Here is a 21,878-nt window from a genome sequence, read left to right as displayed (position 1 = left end):
GACCTGCCTACACTGTGACGCTTTGTATGTGGGAATGACCAGCAACAAACTGTCCATTAACATGAATGGACACAGGCAGACAGTGTTTGTTGGTAATGAGGATCACCCTGTGGCTAAACATACCTTGGTGCACAGCCACCACATCTTGGCACAGTATTACACCATCCGAGTTAACTGGATACTTCCCACCAACACCAACCTATCCGAACTCCGGAGATGGGAACTTGCCCTTCAATATATCCTCTCATCTCGTTATCCACCAGGCCTCAACCTCCGCTAATTTCAAGTTGCCGCCACTCATACCTCACCTGTCATTCAACATCATCTTTGCCTCCACACTTCCGCCTTGACTTATATCTCTGCCCATACTCTTCGCCTTTAAATATGTCTGCGTGTATCTGTGTATGTATTTATGGATATGCGTGTGTGTGTGTGTGTGTGTGTGTGTGTGTGTGTGTGTGTGTGTATGTGTGTGTGTGTGTGTGCGCGCGCGCGCGAGTATATACCTATCCCTTTTTCCCCCTAAGGTAAGTGTTTCCGCTCCCGGGATTGGAATGACACCTTACCCACTCCCTTAAAACCCACATCCTTTCATCTTTCCTTTTGCTTCCCTCTTTCCTGACGAAGCAGCCGCTCAAATTCTGTGTGTGCGTTTGTGTGTTTTATTTATTGTGCCTATCTACCGGTGCTTTCCCGCTTGGTAAGTCTGAATCTTTGTTTTTAAGGTGTTAAATAATTTAGTTAGATGTGAATGTGTTGAGGTGAACTTCTTTAGCCAGAAATTTTCTATTTTATTTTTTCAGGGGCTTTCCAATTGTGAGTAGAATTAATTACTTGGGCGACTTCATGTTGCAGAATTATCACTTCAGGCATCTGTGGTATCATATTACATGTGTCTGTTTCTGCTTGTATTCACCATGCATTCCTGTTATGTTGTACCGGATTTGACCATATGTGGCTCCAGAAGTGTTCCATGTCTGTTATGTTTGGTGAATTGTCTATTGCAATGTGTGTATATTTAGTGTAGTGAGTGCTCCTATATAAACCAGTAGTAGTAAATCTTCGATTTCTGTATTTTCATTTATTATATTGTGTATGATTGTGTTGATAGTTGTTAGTGTTGTTTCGACTTGTGGGTTTTTTGGTGGTCTATGCAAGAATTGTCTAATGTCTGTATTTGTGTCTTTGTATTGTATATACGTCAGCTGAAATGTTTCTTCTATATCTAAAATGTGTGTCACTTCATGTTCTATTTGTGCTTGTTCTGGTGGCTGTCTTAAGATTTGGTTTTACTCTGACTGTTCAATTGATGCAAGTTGTTCTTTGTTTGTTTGCTCTGGGATGTTTGAGTCCATTACTGTATTTTTTCTTCTTCTTCTGATTGAACATTATTTTGTTCCAGTATTTGTTCTATTTGTTGTATAATGTTTTCTTATTCTGACTGGGGTATCCCGTTATTTTTTTGTTATTACACGGATCTGATCAGCTAGTCACTGTTCTGTTAAAAATTTTAATTCTGGGTATCTGGTAATAAATGTAGTGTATACTTGTGATATGTATCCAGTTGTGTTGGTTCCTATTTCTGTTGCTTGGTAATAACAGAACATGAGGTGTTGGTTAACTTCATCTGACCATCTCATCATCTGCCTTTGTTTTCCTTCTAGAGTGGTTGCAGGAAGCATGTCCTGCAAAACACCTCTATTTGGATTTAAATCATTTTCCGTGTGTCTAGCAGTGTCGTTATCATTTTGGATTGACATAGGGTTCAAGCGTTGTCCCCAACCATGACAGTGCTTGTTCGAGGCTTCATTAGTTGTGTCCCGAACCAACTAATCACACTAAAAGGGGGGTTTGCCCTATTAGTGGTTTGTTCTTTTTGTCACCTTTTATGACTGCAGAACATACCACAGGCCTATTCTTTTCCCAGGCCATATTATTATTATTATTATTATTATTATTATTATTATTATTATTTTGGTCTGCGCTCAGGCGATAACAGCTTGTCCACTCATGTTCATTTTTTATATATTTCAGATTTATTTCTCCATATTTACTGTGATACCAGGAGTTGAAGTCATTGCACAGGGCACATCTTTTCCACATTTTTATACAGATTTCTGAAACAGCACTATCAATTTTTAGCTAGCAAAACATCATCAAACAAAAGACACTCAGAACTTACTTATACAGAAACTGTGACCAATCACTTTACAATGTTTTCACCAAAAATTTACCCATTAGCCAGCTTTTGATTCACTTCAGGATCCTCATATTGTGGGTATTTACAGACACTTCATATTTTGTCCCAATTGCACCTAGATGCTGGGATTATGGTGATGCCATGTAATTTCAGAAGTTGTGAGTATAAGTTTTATAATTCAAAAGTTGGATAACAAACAAATAAGAGATTTAGAAACACATTACTGTGTGACTAGACACAGTTTCAACACAAACAAATCATCTGCTATGTTTATTGTCTTTTGGCAGTAATGAATTTCGTTTACTGAAGGTAGTATTGCCCAATCAGCTGTAATTTTAGTAGTTTTTCAAAGTAAATTTGCATTCTGTTACAAAATAAGAACTAGGGTTTAATGTCTCATTGATAATTGGTCATCTGAGATGGGACACAATCTCAGATCAGAGAAGAACATTGAAGGAAATTGGCTATGCCTTTCCAAAGACTACTGTGAGACACGTACCAAAGACAGAAATGTATGCTCCAGCACAAACTGCCTCCTCGATATACCTGAGCTGCTACCAGGAAAGTGTAAAGGAGACTGCGTACAGAATACTTGTATGACACATTCTTCAATACTGCTAAAATGTTTTGTATCCCTACTAGGTCAGATTAAAGTATGACACCGAAGCAACCACAAGGCTGCTGCCAGATTTGTTACCAGTCAGTTTGATTGATGCAGGAGTATTACAGAAATGCTATATGCACTCAAATAGGAATCCCTGCAGGAAAGAAGATGTTCTTTCCATGAAACAGAAATGAAAATGTTTACAGAACTGGCATTTGCAACAAGCTGCAAAAAGATTCTACTACCACAAATGTACCTCTCAGGTATGGACTCTGAAGACAAGATAAGACAAATCATGGCAAGGTCTGCAAGTAGTATCTTTGACCAGCAATCAAAACATCCTTGGTCCCAGGTTCAAAACTCACCATTATTTAAATTTTGAATAAAAATCTGCAACACTAGCAGCTGATGACACCTGGCATAAGAAGCCATCCTTGTTCCACCAATAACGTTGTCAAAGAGAGTGGAGGGTGTACAGATGTTCAGGGTGCTCTGTTGCCCTTGGGATGAGGAACTGCCATAAAAGACGGAAGAATAAGCAATGTTGAATGACATTAGGATGCAAAAGGCAATGGAAATCACAGCATTAAGGACAATTTGCCGTTCGTGGGGAGGCTTGCATGCCTCAACGATACAGATAGCCGTACCGTAGGTGCAACCACAATGGAGGGGTGTCTGTTGAGAGGTCAACAAACGTGTGGTTCCTGAAGAGGGCAGCAGCCTTTTCAGTAGTTGCAGGGGCAACAGTCTGGATGATTGACTGACCAAAACGACCATGCTCTTGTGGTGCTGCGAACAGCTGAAAGCAATGGGAAACTACAGCCATAATTTTTCCTGAGGGCATGCAGATTTACTGTATGATTAAATGATGATGGCGTCCTCTTGGGTAAAATGTTTTGGAGATAAAATAGTCCCCCATTCGGATCTCTGGGAGGGGACTACTGAAGAGGACATCGTTATCAAGAGAAAGAAAACTGGTGTTCTATGGATCAGAGCATAGAATGTCTGATCCCTTAATCGGGCAGGTAGGTTAGAAAATTTAAGAAGGGAAATAGATAGGGTAAAGTTATATAAAGTGGGAATAAGTGAAGTTCGGTTGCAGGAGGAATGAGACTTTTGGTCAGGTGAATACAGGGTTATAAATACAAAATTAAATAGGGGTAATGCAGGAGTAGGTTTATCATTGAATAAAAAAATAGGGTTGAGGTAAGCTACTACAAACAGCACAGCGAATGAATTGTTGTGGCCAAGATAGACATTAAGGCCACACCTACGACAGTAGTACAAGTCTATATGCCAACTAGCTCTGCAGATGATGAAGAAATTGAAGAAATGTATGATAAAATAAAAGATATTATTCAGATAGTGAAGGGAGCCAAAAATATAATAGTCATGGGTGACTGAAATTCGGTAGTAGAAAAGGAAGAGAAGGAAACGTAGTAGGTGAATATGGATTGGGGCTAAGAAATAAAAGAGGAAGCCGCCTGGTAAAATTTTGCACAGAGCATAACGTAATGATAACTAACACTTTGTTCAAGAATCATAAAAGAAAGGTTATACATTAAAGAATCATGGAGACACTAGATTATATAATGGTAAGACAGAGAAACTGGAATATAAGGACATGAGACCAGGATAAATTGAAGGAACCAGATGTTGTACAAGGTTTCAGGGAGAGTATAAGGGAACAATTGACAGGAATGGGGAAAACAAATACAGTAGAAGAAGAATGGGTAGCTTTGGGTAATGAAATACTGAAGGCAGCAGAGAATCAAGTAGGTAAAAAGATGAGGGCTAGTAGAAATCCTTGGGTAACAGGAGAGATACTGAATTTAATTAATGAAAGGAGAAAAACAAGAAATGGAGTAAGTGAAGTAGGCAAAAAGGAATACAAATGTCTCAAAAGTGAGATAGACAGGAAGTGCAAAATGGCTAAACAGAGATGGCTAGAGGACAAATGTAAGGATGTAGAGGATATCTCACAAGGGGTAAGATAGATACTGCCTACAGGAAAATTAAAGAGACCTCTGGAGAAAAGAAAACCTCCTGCATGAATATTAAGAGCTGAGATGGAAACCCAGTTCTAAGCAAAGAAGGGAAACCAGAAAGGTGGAAGCAGTATATAGGGGGTGTATACAGAGGCAATGTTGTTGAGGACAATATTATGGAAATGGAAGAGGTGGTAGATGATGATAAAATGGGAGATATGATACTGAGTGAAGACTTTGACAGAGCACTGAAAGACCTAAGTCAAAAGATTGCTCTGGGAGTAGACAACATTCCATTAGAACTACTGACAACCTTGGGAGAGCCAGGCCTAACAAAACTCAACCATCTGGTAAGCAAGATGTATGAGACAGGCAATATTCCCTCAGACTTCAAGAAGAATACAGCAATTCCAATGCCAAAGAAAGCAGGTGTCGACAGATGTGAAAATTACTAAACTATCAGTTTAATAAGTCACAGCTGCAAAATACTCAAGTGAATTCCTTACAGATGAATGGGAAAACTGATAGAAGTTGACCTCGGGGATGATCAGTTTGGATTCCGTAGAAATGTTGGAATACGTGAGGCAATAGTGACCCTACGACTTACGGAAAGGCCAACCTACATTTCTAGCATTTGTAGACTTACAGAAAGCTTTTGACAATGTTGAGTGGATTACTCACTTTCAAATTCTACAGGTGGCAGGGGTAAAATACAGGCAGCAAAAGGCTATTTACGATTTGTACAGAAACCAGATGGCAGTCGAGCAACATGAAATGGAAGCAGTGGTTGGGAAGGGAGTGAGACAGGATTGTAGCCTCTCCCCAATGCTATTCAATCAGTATATTGATCAACCAGTAATGGAAACAAAAGAAAAGTTCAGAGTAGGTAGTAAAATCCATGGAGAAGAAATAAAAACTTTGAGGTTTGCCAATACCATTGTAATTCTGTCAGAGACAGCAAAGAACTTGGAAGAGCAGTTGAACGGAGTGGACAGTGTCTTGAAAGGAGGGTATAAGATGAACATCAACAAAAGCAAAATGAGGATAAAGGAAGGTAGTCGAATTAAATCAGGTGATGCTGAGGGAATTAGATTAGGAAATGAGACACTTAAAGTAGTAAAGGACTTTTGCTATTTGGGGAGCCAAATAACTGATAATGGTCGAAATAGAGAGGATATAAAATGTAGACTGGCAATGACAAAAAAATGTTTCTGAAGAAGACACATCTGTTAACATTGAGTATTGATTTTAGTGTCAGGAAGTCATTTTTGAAGGTATTTGTATGGAGTGTAGCCATGTATGGAAGTGAAACATGGACGATAAATAGTTTAGACAAGAAGAGAATAGAAGCTTTCGAAATGCGATGCTACAGAAGAATGCTGAAGATTAGATGGGTAGATCACATAACTAATGAGGAGGTATTGAACAGAATTGGGGAGATGAGGGGTTTGTGGCACAACTTGACTAGAAGAAGGAATTGGTTGGTAGGACATGTTCTGAGGCATCAGGGGATCACCAATTTAGTATTGGAGGGCAGTGTGGAGGGTAAAAATCATAGAGGGAGACCAAAAGATGAATACACTAAGCAGATTCAGAAGGATGTAGGCTGTAGCAGGTATTCAGAGATGAAGAAGCTTGCACAGGATAGAGTAGCATGGAGAGCTGCATCAAACCAGTCACAGGACTGAAGACCACAACAACAACAATGACAAATAATGGGTATCCACAAGACATGTGGCTTGTAAGTGGTAAAAAAAGTGTCATGATGATCTCTCCATTGGCAAAAGATTCCGGACAATCCCAATTTGGATGTCTAGGGAGGGACTATCAACGAAGAGGTGACCATGAGAAGAAGATTGAATAACTGATGAAAGGATAATGTTCTGTGACTCATGGAGTGGAATGGAAGAAGTTTGAACATGGTATGGAAGATAGAAAATCTGAAAAGGGATATGCATAGTCTCAGCCTAGATGTAGTGGGAGTTAACAAAGTGTAGTGGAAAGAAGACAAGGATTTCTGGTCAGATGAGTATAGGGTTATATCAATAGCTGCAGCAAATGCTATAATGAGATTAGGATCCATTACGAAAAGGAAGACAGTTCATTGAAACTGAATGTAAACAAACATCGAGAACAATAGTGCAGGTATAACTGCTGTCGTCGCAAGTGAAGAATAAAGAGATAGAGAAAACACATTAAGGAATTGAATGGGTAATTAAGTATGTAAAGGGAGATGATAATCTAATACTCATGGGGAACTGAAATGCAGTTCTTGTGGAGGGAGTAGAAGAAAGTGTTATGGAAGAATATGGGCTTGATGGTAGGAAGAGAGAGGAGAAAGACTACTGAGTTCTCAGCAAAAGACTTTGTAGTCATTGCAGCAACAGCCTGAACATTTTTTTTTTGAAGACGAAACCACTTCAGGTGACATTTCATAATGAGGTGGAACATGTCAGTTGAGGATAAGTTTTCTTTACAGTTACTACTTCATACCTAGAAAATCATCTATCGAGCAGAACAAGTGGTCACTCAGAAATTATTTTAGTTTGTTTTCAAATGTTGGTTGGCTATCTATCAGAATTTTATGCTATTTGGCAAATGGTCAAAGATTTTTGTGGCAGCATAATTCACCCCTTTCTGTGTCAAAATCAGATTTAACCCAGAATACTGAATGAAGATAATTCTTTCCTCTAGTGTTGTAGCTATGCACTTTATAATTATTTTTGAATTTGTTGGGTTACTAATAACAAATTTCATGAGTGAATATATTTCTTGTGAAGGTACTGTGACTCTCTTGAATTCCTTAAATAAAGTCTGCTAGGTGATCTTTAGTAGCTCCAGCAATAAATACTTTTTCCCTTAATGATGAATTACCCCAACATATGATGCCATATGAAAGCAATGGATGAAAATAGGCATAGTTGGCTAATTTACTGACATGTTTATCACCAACATGTGCAATAATGCTAATCATTTCAGCAGATCCTCAATGTGTTTCTTCCCATTCAATTTCTCATCAATGTACACACCCAGAAATTTTGAATATTCTGATATAGCAACAGATTTCTGTTCAAAATCTATATTTATCAATGGTGTCATGTCATTCACTGTTCACAATTGTGTATACTGTGTTTTCTTAAAGTTTAGTAAGAGTCCATTTGCAGAGAGCCACTTAATAATTTTCTTAAAGACATTATTTACAACTTTCTCAACTGATTCTGTTTTGTTGGGTGTGATTACTACACTTGTATCATCAGTATAAAGAACTAGCTTTGCATCTTTATGAATGCAGAATGGCAAGTCATAAATACATAGTAGGAACTATACGGACCCATCACTGAACCCTGTGGGACACCATTCTTGATACCTCACCAATGAGAGGAATCTGATGATTTTTGCAGACTGTCTGCACTGTTAATTTCAACCTTCTGCATTCTTCCAGTTAAATATGAAATAAAGTATTAGTGCACTGTCCCACTCATATCTAGCAGAGTTTCACAATTCACACAGTCAAAAGCCTTTGAGAGATCATAAAATATCCCAATGGATGGTGTTCAGTTATTCAAAGCATTTAATGTTGGATCATTGCAAGCATATATAGAATTTTCTGCTGAAAAGTCTTTCTGAGAACCAAATTGACACTTTGTTAGTACTTAATTTTTACAAGTATGTGATGCTGTTTTCCAATACATTGCTGTTTCAAGAAATATAGATAAATCTGTCAGAAGTGATACCGGGCAGTAGCTGTTAGGATCAGACCTATAACATTTTATGCATATTTTACTCTATATGGAAAAATGACCTTTTTCACTGAACAACAAAATATGTGGTCGAGAAAACTACTTACCTGTGGGGAACAAGCATTTAATATTCTGTCGGAAATGCCATCATTCCGTGCGTGCTTTCACTTTTGAGTGAATTTAATATTTTCTTAATTTCAATAGGAGAGATGGGGTGAATTTCAATTTTATCAAATTGCAGAGGTATTGCCTCTTCCATGTGCTGCCCTGCATTTTCTAATGAGTAGCCAGATCGTATTTTCTCCACAATACAAAAAATCATTATTAACAATGTTTTCTACTTCTGACTTTATGTTAACAAATTTTTCATTATGTTTGATAGAAATACAATTTGCCTGTGCTCCTGGTTGTCCTGTTCCCCTTTTAAAAATATTCCAAACTGTTTTAATTTTATTATCAGATATGATAATCTCAGACATAATACTGGAGTCTTTCATAACTTTTCTTAACACAGTGCAGTAGTTTTTATAATGTTTCACCATTTCTGGATCATTACTCCTAGCAATAAGACACAGTTCCCCTTTTCATTCACAGTGTATTTTTATCCCTTAATCACGCCATTATTCTTTAGATTACTGTGAAATAGGTTAAATTTTAAATTAGCATCAGTTTCCCTTTACACCTCATCCCAGTCTAACTGTTTCAAGCTTTCCCTAAGATTATCAACTGTTACATCATTAATCGAAAAATTATGTTCAAGGATTGTTTTTCATTACTGTGTAAAGTTGTCATGTACTGTAACTAGCTGTGCATCATGATCAGACAGACCATTCTTAACAGGAAAAGTTTCTATTTGATTAAATTTATCTTGGTCTACAAAAACATTATCTATCAGTGTGCTGTTTCCTGTACCATGTGAGTACAAAAATAAATAGCTGATACCAAATTGAAAGAACCAAGTAATACTTCAAGGCCAAGCTTTCTATCAGACTCTTTCAGAAAATCTACATTAAAATCCCCACAAAAATTAATTTGATTCCCTCTGTCTGACAACACAGAATAACAAAGATTGCAATTTTTTCCAAAATAGATGGAAATTTCCCAATGGGGACCTATACACATTACAATTATTTAGTTTAATCAGTTTAGTAGTTTCATCAGTTTAGTATCAGTAATAGCAAATACTCTGTTCAAGAATCACAAAAGGAAGAGGTACATGTAAAAAAGACCAGGAGATACGAGAAGATTTCAGTTAGATAACATCATGGTCAGGCAGAGATTCCTAAATCAAATATTAGATTGTAGGGCTTACACAGGAGCAGAGATAGATACAGACCACAATCTGATAATGATAAAGAGCAGGCTGAAGCTTAAGAGACTAGTCAGGAAGGATAAGTGCACAAGGAAGTGGAAACACTAAGGAATAAAGAGAGACACTTTTAGTTCACTGAGTCTACAAATTGTGTGATAATGAATATCTCAGTAGGCAGTTCAGTTGAAGATGAACAGGCAGTTGTAGAAAGTACAGTGACAAAGGTTGGAAAGAAAACTGTAGGTAGAAGGAAGGTAACTGTGAAGAAACCATGGATAACAGATGAAACACCTTAGTTGATTGATTTATTTATTTACTTATTTACACGTCAGATTGAGTAGGACCAGACTGACCAGCAAATATCCAAGGTAATGGAATATGTCAATACAAGAAATGACTATAGAAAAGTAGTAAGGGATAAAAATAAACGTTTATGAACCCAAAAAAGTCAGTCCTTAAGTTTAAGTCAACACTGTCAACAACACAGTAAGAATCAGCTTAAATTTTCAAGGAAGTCCTCAACAGAATAGGAGTGACCCATGAGGAAACTCTTCAGTTTCGATCTGAAAGCAGGTGGATTACTGCTAATATTTTTGAATTTGAGTGGTAGCTTATTGTAAATGGATGCAGCAGTATACTGCACATCCTTTTGCACAAGAGTTAAGTAAGTCTGATCCAAATGCTGGTTTGATTTCTGCCAAGTATTAATATATATATATTGAGAAGCCAATGTCAAAATACCCAGACTCCTGAAAAGGGGACAACAAGAGGTTTGTGAACTTACACAACTTATTGCATGAACTGCGTGTTTCTGAGCCAAAAGTATCCTTTTAGAATGGAACACCAAAAAATTTGAACTGTTCAGTTTCACTAATGGTATGCCCACTCTGTGAAATTAAAATGTCAGGTTTTGTTGAACTGAGTATTAGAAACTGTAAAAAACTGATTCTTACTGTGATTTAGCATCAGTTTATTTTCTACAAGCCATGAACTTAGGTCATGTACTGCTCGATTTGAAACTGAGCCAATGTTGCACACAACATCCTTTACTACCAAGCTAGTGTCATCAGCAAACATAAATATTTTAGTGCTACCTGTAATACAAGAGGGCGTATCATTTATATAAATAAGGAATAGCAGTGGCCCCAACACTGATCCCTGGGGCACCCTGCACCCTGCAGACTGCACATCATAGCCATTATCAACATTGTGAATAATGACCTTTTGCTGTCAAATGCCAAGCATTTGAAACCTTCTGTTTAGTCCATCCAGCTCCTCACAGAGAAAAGAGAATATATGATTTTCAGTTAGAACGACTTAAAAAGCTGCACTGTTCATTTGATAGCAAATTGTGTGATATAAAATTATCAATTATCCTTACATACACAGCTTTTCAATAACGTTTGCAACTGATGGCATAGACATAGATCTAAAATTGTATACATTATCCCTATCTCCCTTTTTATAAAGTTGCTTCACTACTGAGTAGTTTAATCATGCAGGGAATCGACCATTCCTAAAGGAAAAATTACTAATATGACTAAATACAATTCTTTAATATTCTGCTAGACACTCCATCATAACCATGAGAGTCCTTATTCTTCAGAGATTTAATTATTGACTCAATCTCCCTCTTGTCTGTATCACAGAGGAGTATTTCAGACATCAACCTCGGAAAGGCATTTGCCAAGGAAGTTATATGATTTTCTGTAGAAACTAAATTTTTATTCAGTTCATCAGCAACACTCAGAAAATGATCATTAAATTTTGTGCATATATCTGATTTATTAATAACATAAATATTATTACTGCAAACTGACTTTGTATTATCAACTTTGTCCTGCTGGCAAGACAGTTCCTTCACAACTGACCACATGGTTTTAATTTTATCCTGTGAATTAGCCATTATATTTGCATACCACATACACTTTGCCTTCCTACTAACATTTTAAAGCATCTCAAAATACTGATTGTAATGGGCTACTGTAGCTTTGTTGTATAATTTATCCTTATCCCACTAATCAGCGTCCAAGGCTGCCTAATACAGCTAGTACCCCATGTAGAACGTTCTAATGGAAAGCAACACTCAAAGAGCATGAGAAATTTGTTAAGGTAAGCATTATGTAGGATGGTCCATTGATAGTAATCGGGCCAAATATCTCACGAAATAAGCATCAAACAAAAAAATTACAAAGAATGTAACTTGTCTAGCTTGAAGGGGGAAACCAGATGGTGCTATGGTTGACCCACTAGATGGTGCTGCAGTAGGACAAACGGATATCAACTGCTTTTTTAGAAAATAGGAATAGGAACTCCCATTTTTATTACATATTCACATAGTACGTAAAGAAATATGAATGTTTTAGTTGGACCACTTTTTTTGCTTTCCGATAGATGGTGCTGTAATAGTCATAAACACATGGCTAACAATTTTAGATGAAAAGCTGGTGACAGATAGGTTTTTTAAATGGAAAAACAGAACATAGGTACTTTTGAACATTTTATTTCAGTAGTTCTAATGTGATACATGTACCTTTGTGAACTTATCATTTCTAAGAACGCATGCTGTTACAGCGTGATTACCTGTAAATAACATATTAATGCAATAAATGCTCAAAATGATGTCCGTCAACCTCAATGCATTTGGCAATACATGTAATTACACTCCTCTCAAGAACGTGTAGTTTGCTTTCCATAATGTTCTCACATGCATTGACAATGTGCTGACGCATGTTGGCAGGCATTTTCGGTGGATCATGATAGCAAATATCCCTCAACTTTCCCCAAAGACAGAAATCTGGGGAATTCAGATCTGGTGAATGTGTGGGCCATGGTAATGTGCTTCGACAACCAGTAAACATGTCATGAAATATGCTGTTCAATACTTCTTCAACAGCATGCGAGCTCTGTGCTGGACATCTATCAAGTTGGAAGTACATTGCCATTCTTTTATGCAGTGAAAAATCTTGTAGTAACATCAGTAGAACATTAAGTAGGAAATCAGCATACATTGCACCATTTAGATTGCCATCGATAAAATGGGGGCCAATTACCCTTCCTCCCATAATGCTGCACCATACATTAACACTCCAAGGTTGCTGATGTACCACTTGTTGCAGCCATCGTGGATTTTCCATTGCCCAGTAGTGTATATTATGCCAGTTTAGGTTACCACTGTTGGTGAATGACGCTTTGTCGCTAAACAGAATGCGTGCAAAAAATCTGTCATCATCCTGTAATTTCTCTTGTGCCCAATGGCAGAAATGTACACGACATTCAAAGTCATCGCCATGCAATTCCTGGTGCATAGAAATATGGTACAGGTACAATCATTGTTTATGTAGCATTCTCAGCACCAACGTTTTTGAGATTCCCGATTATCATGCAATTTGTCTGCTACTGATGTGAGAAACACACCTACTTGGGAATCATCATTTGTTGCAGGTCATAGTTGACATTTCACATGTGATTGAACTTTCCCTCTTTCCTTAAATAGTGTAACTGTATGTCGAATGGTCCGGACACTTGGATGATGTTGTCCAGGATACTGCGCAGCATACATAGCACATGCCCGTTGGGCATTTTGATCACTATAGCCATACATCAACATGATAACAGCCTTTTCTGAAGTTGGTAAACATTCCATTTTAACACAGGTAATGTATCATGAAGCAAATACCGTCTGCATTGGCGGAATGTTACGTGGTACCACGTACTTATGAGTTTGTGAGTATTACAGCGCCATCTATCAAGTCCCTGAGTTTCAAGCGCTAATAGAAAGCACAGAAGCTGATATCGTTATAGGTACAGAAAGCTGGCAAAAGGATGAAATAAGTTCTGCAGAAATTTTTACGAAGTCTCAGACGGTGTTCAGGAAAGATAGATTAGGCAGAATTGGTGGTGGAGTGTTTGTGTCTGTCAGTAGTGGTTTATCTTGTAGTGAAGTCGAAGTAGATACTCCGTGCGAATTGGTATGGGTGGAGGTTATACTTCTACCGACCCGCAGACTCCGATGATACAGTTGCGGAACAGTTCAGAGAAAGTTTGAGTCTCGTAACAAATAAATACCCCACTCATACGATTATAGTTGGTGGGGACTTCAACCTATCTTCGGTATGTTGGCAAAAATACTTGTTCAAAACCGGTGGTAGGCAGAAAACGTCTTCCGAGACTGTCCTAAATGCTTTCTCCGAAAATTATTTCGAGCAGTTAGTCCACGAACCCACGCGAATTGTAAATGGTTGCGAAAACATACTTGACCTCTTAGCCAGAACAATCCAGAGCTGATAGAGAGCATCATGACTGATACAGGGATTAGTGATCACAAGGTCATTGTAGCTAGGCTCAATACCATTTCTTCCAAATCCATCAGAAACAAACGCAAAATAATTTTATTTAAAAAAGCGGGTAAAGTGCCACTAGAAGCCTTCCTAAAAGACAATTTCCATTCCTTCCGAACTGACGACGCGAATGTAGACGAGATGTGGCTCAAATTCAAAGATATAGTAACAACAGCAATTGAGATATTCATACCTCATAAATTGGTAAGAGATGGAACGGATCCCCCGTGGTACACAAAAAAGGTCCGAACGCTGTTGCAGAGGCAACGGAAAAAGCATGCGAAGTTCAGAAGAACGCGAAATCCCGTAGATGGGCTAAAATTTACAGACGCGCGAAATTGGCACGTACTTCGATGCGAGAAGCCTTTAATAGGTTCCACAACGAAACATTGTCTCGAAATTTGGTAGAAAATCCGAAGAAATTCTGGTCGTATGTAAAGTACACAAGCGGCAAGACGCAGTCAATACCTTCGCTGCGCAGTGCCGATGGTACTGTTATCGACGACTCTGCCACTAAAGCGGAGTTATTGAACGCAGTTTTCCGAAATTCCTTCCCCAGGTAAGACGAATGGAATATTCCAGAATTTGAAACACGAACATCTGCTAGCATGAGTTTCTTAGAAGTAGATACCTTAGGGGTTGCGAAGCAACTCAGATCGCTTGATACGGGCAAGTCTTCAGGTCCAGATTGTATACCGATTAGGTTCCTTTCATATTACGTTGATACTATAGCTCCCTACTTAGCACTCATATACAACCGCTCGCTCACCGATAGATCTGTACCTACAGATTGGAAAATTGCGCAGGTCGCACCAGTGTTCGAGCAGGGTAGTAGGAGTAATCCATTTAACTACAGACCTATATCATTGACGTCGGTTTGCAGTAGTGTTTTGGAGCATAAGCTGTATTCAAACATTATGAATCACCTCGAAGGGAACGATCTATTGACACGTAATCAGCATGGCTTCAGAAAACATCGCTCTTGTGCAACGCAGCTAGCTATTTATTCGCACGAAGTATTGGCCGCTATCGACAGGGGATCTCAAGTTGATTCCGTATTTCTAGATTTCCGGAAAGCTTTTGACGCCGTTCCTCATAAGCGACTTCTAATCAAGCTGCGGAGCTATGGGGTATCGTCTCAGTTGTGCGACTGGATTCGTGATTTCCTGTCAGGAAGGTCGCAGTTCGTAGTAATAGACGGCAAATCATCGAGTAAAACTGAAGTGATATCAGGTGTTCCCCAGGGAAGCGTCCTGGGACCTCTACTGTTCCTGATCTATATAAATGACCTGGGTGACAATCTGAGCAGTTCTCTTAGACTGTTTGCAGATGATGCTGTAATTTACCGTCTAGTAAGGTCATCCGAAGACCAGTATCAGTTGCAAAGCGATTTATAAAAGATTGCTGTATGGTGTGTCAGGTGGCAGTTGACGCTAAATAACGAAAAGTGTGAGAAGATCCACATGAGTTCAAAAAGAAATCCGTTGGAATTCGATTACTCGATAAATAGTACAATTCTCAAGGCTGTCAATTCAACTAAGTACCTGGGTGTTAAAATTACGAATAACTTCAGTTGGAAGGACTACGTAGATAATATTGTCGGGAAGGCGAGCCAAAGGTTGCGATTCATTGGCAGGACACTCAGAAGATGCAACAAGTCCACTAAAGAGACAGCTAACACTACACTCGTTCGTCCTCTGTTAGAATATTGCTGCGCGGTGTGGGATCCTTACCAGGTGGGATTGATGGAGGACATCGAAAGGGTGCAAAAAAGGGCAGCTCGTTTTGTATTATCACGTTATAGGGGAGAGAGTGTGGCAGATATGATACACGAGTTGGGATGGAAGTCATTACAGCACAGACGTTTTTCGTCGCGGCGAGACCTTTTTACGAAATTTCAGTCACCAACTTTCTCTTCCGAATGCGAAAACATTTTGTTGAGCCCAACCTAGATAGGTAGGAATAATCATCAAAATAAAATAAGAGAAAAAAGAGCTCGAACAGAAAGGTTTAGGTGTTCGTTTTTCCCGCTCGCTGTTCGGGAGTGGAATAGTAGAGAGATAGTATGATTGCGGTTCGATGAACCCTCTGCCAAGCACTTAAATGTGAATTGCAGAGTAGTCATGTAGATGTATCACAGAGTGAAAAAAGTGTTCCAACTAAAACATTGATATTTCTTTACATACTACATGAATATGTAATAAAAATTGGGGTCCCTATTTTAAAAAATGCAGTTGATATCCATTTGACTTATGGCAGCGCCATCCAGCGGGACAACCATAATGCAATCTGGTTTCCCCCTTCAAGCTAGACGAGTTTCATTCTTTGTTGTTTTTTCATTTGATACTTATTTCATGAGATATTTGGCCCAGTCACTATCAATGGACCACCCTGTATTTATCATCTATGTTATTGGTACTATAAACATCCTGCCACTGTTGTTCTTTGACAAGGTGTAAAAAAACTTTCTATTGCTGCTGGATTAACTTTCCTACATAGTTTGTAATTAAATGTGACATTTGTTTGAGTACAAAAGACTTTTAGTGTTAAAGTTCGTGCATAATGGTCTGAAAAGCCATTCACACTTTTACTAACAGAATGCCCATGTAGTAATGTAGAATGAATAAAAATATTGTCTATGGCTGTGTTACTGTTCTCCTGCACCCTAGATGGAAAAAACACAGTCTGCATCAGGTAATATGAATTTAGGAGATATACTCACATCCTTTTTCTTGCACCATCATATACAAAATTAATATTGAAGTCACCACATGTAACTAATTTCTGGTACTTCCTACAAAGTGAATGAAGGAAGTAAAAAACTGAGCATGGAAAATCTGGAATACAGAAATACAATCACTTGTTGCTGAGTCAGTTTAAGTTGATCCCAGACAGTTGTAGTGGGCTGGGCATGGCAGCTTCGGGAACAGGAGGTATTACCTCAACCTACAACATAATGTGATTTTGTAAACATCTCTACGACAATGCTTCAGTTTTGTCAAATCCCTATAGACAACTACTGTTTCCACCTGCAGCCATTACAGCTTCACAGTTGAAAGGTGACAATAGTGCTGTGAATTGTCAAGGATCTTCTTAGACTCTCTTGACTGTAGCAACAAAATTAATAGGAAGTGCAGGAGAGCTAAGGCAAAATGCTACCTGAAAATGTGAAGAAATCAAACAAGAAATGATGGTTGGAAGGAAGGTGTCACCATATAGAAAAGTCAAAACAATTTTCAGTGAAATAAAAAAAGGGCAAGTAACATTAAGGATGCAATATGAATTCCACTGTTAAATGCAGAGCAGAGAGCAGGTATGTGCAAAGAGTATGCTGAAGGCCTCTTTCAGGTAAGGACTTGTCTGAATGTGTGATACAAAAAAAAAAAAACAGGAGTTGACAGGGAATAGAGAGAGGATCCAGTATTATAAGCAGAATTTAAAAGAGCTATGGTGACTTCAGAGCAAATAAGGCAGAAGGCATAGACACTATTCCACCAGAATTTCTAAAATCATTGGAGAAGTAGCAACAAAATGGGTGTTCTTATTGGTGTGTAGAATGTATGTGGCTGGCAACAAACCGTCAGACTTTTGGGAAAACAGCATACACACAATACTGAAGACAGTAAGAGCAAACAAGTGTGAGAATTATCGAAATATCAGCCTAACAGCTCGCACATTCAAGTTGCTGACAAGAATAATATTCAAAAGGATGAAAATGAAAATTGGACACACGCGAGACAGATCACGTCCACAGGATGTACGTAATCGGCACCGCTAGAGGCTTGCCGGAAATGTAAACTAAACGAAAGTCAGTCAAATCTCATTCACCCTTCTTTTATCTCGGTCTTGAAGCAGTCACATAAGTCGTCCTCCACTCAATCTTCTTTTAATGGTTGAATTTTCCAACCTATGCCATATTTATCAGACTGAGTGTTATTGTTATGAAGAGTGTATCTTCGAGGTAAATTCCGGGTAAACAACAGAGCTACAACAATGCAGTTGATGTTTTATGTTGTGTCAGCTGCTGTGGAAGTCAGCACCGACACAAATAAGGAACGAGATAAGTTGCTATGGCCAGTTTCACTGATGACATAACTATCCACAGTGAAATTGGAAAAGAATAACAGGATATGTTGAATGGAATGAACGGTCTATTGATTACAATATGTGGGCTGAGTAAACAGAAGAAAGACAAAAGTAATGAGAAGTAGCAGAAATGACAACAGAAAGATACTTAACCTAAGAATTGGGGACCATGGAGTAGGTGAAGTTAAGAAATTCTGCTTCTTCAGCAGCAAAATAATCCATGATGGACAGAGGAGGACATAAAAAGCAGACTAGCACTGGCAAAATGAGCATTCCTAGCTAAGAAAAGTCTACTAGTGTCAAACACAGGTCTTAATTTAAGACAGAAAATTCTGAGAATGTACATTTGTGGAGAACAGAATTGTATGGACTGTGGGAAAACTGGAACAGAAGGGAACTGAAGCCTTTGAAATGTGCAGCTACAGCAGAATGTCGATCGATAATGATATGGACTGATGAGCAAATAGCTACCGTATTTACTCGAATCTAATCTAAGCTGCACTTGAATCTAGGCCGCACCAGAAAAACAAGACTCAAAATGGGGGGGGGGGGGGGGAGGGGGGGGGGGATTTCCCGAATCTAAGCCGCACCTGAACTTTGAGACTTGAAATTCAAGGAGAGAGAAAAGTTTTAGGCCGCACCTCAAAATCAAAGCAAAGTTGGTCCATTGTAAAATGAGACACAATTTAGGTTGAATGAATGATGATACACCTACAGTAGTTTGGTTCGAGTCGTAAGGTTAGCAGTTAAGCTTTACCAGGTACCCATTGCTATGCGTCAGACGCTCCGTCCATATTCATACATTGCCTTCCTTTTTCACGTGCTTCGTCTGGTTTGAATTGATTGCATATTTTTCTTTGATATGATAAGTGCCATTCTCTTTGTTATAGGTGTTTATGTCACTCTAAGCTGAAAATGCATTATTGTACTGCATCATGCATTGTTTGTTGCATTCTGATAATGTGTATTTACAACCTGTCGCCGCTCGCTCGCTTTTGCGTGCGCTACCGCCACTTACAATAAAAAAAAGAAAGGAATTGTCTCATTAGCGAAACAATGGCTACAGACTGCTATTTGTTGTTACTTACACTGCTGCTTTCTTTGATAATGATCAACAAGAACCAAATAATAGATTGTGTATGAGAGAAGATGTTCTGAATGAGAGTTTAGCTAAAATTTTTCTCCGTTTGAAAATCTTTGCAGACACCTCTTTTGTACATTACATTCTGCACAGAAATTAGAGTCACCTTAGATTTAAAAATCTAGTCAATTGCCTTGCTTCATTTCTGACTGTATCACTATTAGGCATAAGAATAATACGAATGTAAAATGACATTATATGTATATTCTTCCGCGTTTGCTGTTGTCTCACACTAGTTTCGTAGTTTATTAGGCTGACAGGATGTAATGAGTTAGGAGCAAACACGAAAGAATACATGGCAAAATGTACCTATTCGTATTATTCTTATGGTGAAGAGAAACCTGCATCTGATTCACAATTCATCTCTTCTCACAGGTAGGAAAAAATTCAGAACGTAGAGTTGGCCATATTGACAAACATCCCAAACAGTCTTGCCAGTTGGATTATCGTAGTAAATTGGAATGCTGATACATTCGAAGATGAACAATACGGAATTTGTATTTACTTTGTTGGATAATGTATGAAAATGCAGTGGTCGAAACTTGGGGCAGATAAAAAAGCTTGTTTTCCACCTTTTTTAAAATGTATTTACTGATACAGAAGTTCTGGCGCCAGTATTTACCTTTGTGCCTGCAAAGCATGCCTGTATAGTGCTACATATATTCGTCGGCTGAAGTTAGTTGTGGTAGCACCTACCTACATTTTTCAGAATTACCGCTTACTTTGCACTTGATTCTAAGCCGCAAGCGCTTTTTTGGATTACAAAAACAGAAAAAAAGTGCGGCTTATATTCGAGTAAATATGGTACTCTTGATATGAAAAGGTTGGAACAAGAGAGTAATTCATGACAGTCAGCAACAAACCAGTCAGTAGACTAATGACTCAAAGAAAAAAAGGAAGCATATAGACAGTCTTTTTTCCTCACTCCATCTGTGAAATGAACAAGAAAGGGAATGAGTACCAGTGGTGAAATATGCCCTCCACCATGCACCACACAGTGGCATGGAATGTATGAGGAGTGCTAATAATGTATTCCATATTTTGATAAGTGACAGTAAGGATCAAAACAGAGAACATGGTTTCTAAAATGCACACTTTTAAGAGCTACGAGTACTTGTTCGTCTTCACTAATGTGGGACACATCTGTTTTCTGCAAGCTCTTTGCCATTATACACAACCTGTAGGACACAGTAAACACACAAGGATGCATTACCATTTTACTGTCCATGGATACAGCAGGCAATAAACATCTACCATTGTTGCTACAGTAACCAATATTCAAAGTTCTGGGTAAGTGCAGCACTTACATTAGTACTGATGGACTCATTTTGTGTTTTGAGAACTATGTGAAACGCTTTTGTCTCCCCGACTCTTTCATTTCTCAACTTTTCCAGTTTTGTTAAAGCTAAACAAATTCTGAAATACATAATATAATTTGTTCACACTTTAACTTTTCCCTTTCCTTCATGACACAGGTCTCTGCAAAGTAAAATAAAATTGATAAATTATATAATGTTTGGTATATCACCATCTTAGTATCCTGAGATACTTATTTATTCCATATCATTTCTCTCACACTCCTCACAATACTAGCCCATGACCCGGCCTGTTCACCTATGTCTAGGTCAGCTGTTCCAATTTCTGTATTATATTGCGATGGGACTTCAAACTTCAACTGTTTTCAGATGCTCCCCAGCCAGTTCCCTGTTTACTACAGTTCTATTGTTTTTTCTAGTTGTGGACACTAGTTTGCACCTCTTTGCATTAAATTTCCTTCTCCTCAAGCAGGAACTAAACAATGTAAATCATGAGGATTTATTTGTTAGGGGCATATAAAGCAACAAGTCCAGAATCCTACAAACAATGGTTGATTGAATCAAAGGCGCATTCAATTGAGAAAACTAAGAAATTTGGAGACAGAATTGCTAAACATAACTTACCCTCATGAGCACACGATTTACAGTACTGCCAAAATGCACACATAAAAGCAAGAGAGACACACTACATAACTTCTGGAACCAACAGTTTCTTCATCAGGACAGAGAGCGAGGGATATGTAAGGGAATTTAAAAAGGAAGGGCAGGTCACACAAACATCAGGATGAGAGACTCCCACCTGTAGATGAGAGTATTGAGAGGTAAAGACTGTACAGACATAAATGATTTATTTAACAGAGAAACAATAAAATATCTTGCACACATGGAGAAAGCGGAAGAAACGAAAATCTTAAAAGCAATTCCTCTATTAAAGAGAATGAGAGAGTTCCACCCAAAATATGCATAATTAAATAAAGATAATCAGGAATCTATCAAAGCAGAACATTTGGTAAGAGAAACAACTGAAAATAGTGAAGAGTATGAAGAAAAACAAAACATAAACCAATAGAGGGTGGACGTCAAATTTCATTAATAAAGATGGAAGAGGCAAAGTAACTAAAAACACGGAGCATATTGCACAACAAAACCAG

This window comes from Schistocerca gregaria, chromosome 2, assembly GCF_023897955.1.
Source record: "Schistocerca gregaria isolate iqSchGreg1 chromosome 2, iqSchGreg1.2, whole genome shotgun sequence".
Classification (NCBI taxonomy): Eukaryota; Metazoa; Arthropoda; class Insecta; order Orthoptera; family Acrididae; genus Schistocerca; species Schistocerca gregaria.
Note: the sequence above shows the minus strand (reverse complement) of the source record.